Raw genomic sequence first — 2,139 nt, 5'->3', positions numbered from 1 at the left:
GCATTAACATGTTGATCTTATGTATGGGAATCGTACTACTTAGTTTTAGTTACGACGCAAGATCCAAAGTGGCTGATCTTTGCTTTTGGAGCTACATATTTGTATATGATCTGTGAATCATTGAGATGCATTAACAGTTACTTATTTCTGTTCGCTCAGTGTTTACGAATTACTGATCGATCACTAGCTAGCCTACAAATGCGCTCCTGGCAGTTTTATTTGCGACGCAAGATGCGAAGTGGCAGTTTTTTGAATAAAAATGCCTACCTCTGAAGAAACTGACAAGCTACACTATCGATCCTACACGGATAAAAATGCCTACCTCTGAAGAAACTGACAAGCTACACTATCGATCCTACACGGATAAATAGCGGATCACGCACATACTACCTCCTTTCCGGTTTGCAGGGCTCAATTCAAGAAACGACCTACTCGATCCTACACGAATAAATAGCAGATCACGCACATACTATTACCTCCTTTCCGGTTTGCCGGGCTTAATTCAAACCTCTCACCAACCAAGGTACTCCCTCTGTCCGGGTTTATTAGTCCCATGAGCAAAGCAGCAAGACCAAGGCATGGCAATAATTAACGGCATGCAGAAGTTTAAGCCTAATAAATTCCAGCGATTTAAGTGGCTGCATGCGTGCCCTCGGCTGCGACTTGTTGCATGCTGCTTCGCGTACTGCCTGCGAGCGATTCTGAGTGCCTGCATGCAGCCGGCCGTAATTAAGGTAGCTAACTGATGCGAAAAAAGATACGCTTTAAATCCGTGGAATCATTATTGACAAGGAGGGAGATGATTCGAGTGCACTCGTTTGACCGCCATGCCGGCGTGCGACCCAGACGGGACGGGACGGCACAGTCATAATTTTAGTTTCTCTAGTTTTCCACGGCAAGCTGGCGCGCTAAGCCATTATGCATTGAATTCCGATGACCGTCGCGCTACCTTCCGCCTATAAGTACTGTTTCTCGGCCTTCTCAGGTGCCATCGTGACCCAACTCGCCATATCCTCATAAGCCCCCACCGGCCCGACGTCGCTCGCCATGTCCGCCATGCCCCCGCCCGTCCACGGTAGGCGACGCCGGAGGCGGTCACCGCCGGAACTAGTGTTTGGGTTTTCACCGGAAGGCAGACGGAGGGAGGAGGCATTCTATCTGTCTTTAGATGGCAATGCGGAGATCGAGGAGTTGTTGGAGCGCGACCGCATGGCGGAGGAGCAGGAGTTGTTGGAGCGCGACCGCCTAGAGGAGGAGCAGCGTATCGCCGATTTGCGGCGCCAGCGGGACATGGAGCAGCAGCGCACCGACGCTCTGAGTCGCGAGCAGAGCGCCCGCAACTGGGCCGACTACGTGGAGGCCAGCGCCCGGCAAATAGCCCTGGAGGCTGTCGGGCACGCACGCGTTCGCGACACCGATTTTTACTACCAGTTCGTCAAGTGGGTTTCCCGCTTGGAAGCCGAAGCTTCGGTGGACCACGCCGGCATGGAAAGGGCCAACGCGCGCGAGCAACGCGCCCTATCGCACCTCTGGCAAGTCCGAGGCGGAGGACACCGGTGCCGGCGTTTAGCATGGACAGCAGATGGCGGCCGGCATCGTCTAGTTAGCTAAGAGTAAGTTAGTACTTGTACGCTACTAGAGTGTTAGTGAGAGTAGATAGTTCACTTGGCTATGATGGTTGTCAACGTGGAAGTTCAGTACTCTATATGTGGATCAGACCTGTTACTTTGCTCTGAATGTTGAACTTTCTGTTTGAACGTATGGAATAGGCTGTTATTTTTTTAAATGGGTTGTATTTGTCCTCCACGGTTTAGAGGCTGACTTGTAGGCCTACCAAGTTGACGCGTACACAATCAGGAGATGATTGTACGTGGAGAGGATGACAGCAGGGACCCGCCAAGGTCATGGAAGTACGCAAGCAAGTGCCTCCTTATTTCAAGCCAATAAAAAAATGGCTCCTCCTAGTGGATTTCTGACATCTGGGTCCTATGCCATTGTCAACGTAGTCAATAAACAAGAGAATTGCACAACGAGCGGCTGACACCAGGGACCCAGCAGCTCGCCCAGTTATTTTTGTTTTGGGTTAATTTGATAAATGCCACTCCAAATCTGGTGTATCCGAGAAATGCCACTGCAATT

This window comes from Triticum aestivum, chromosome 5B (genome assembly GCF_018294505.1).
Source record: "Triticum aestivum cultivar Chinese Spring chromosome 5B, IWGSC CS RefSeq v2.1, whole genome shotgun sequence".
NCBI classification, from domain to species: Eukaryota; Viridiplantae; Streptophyta; class Magnoliopsida; order Poales; family Poaceae; genus Triticum; species Triticum aestivum.
Note: the sequence above shows the minus strand (reverse complement) of the source record.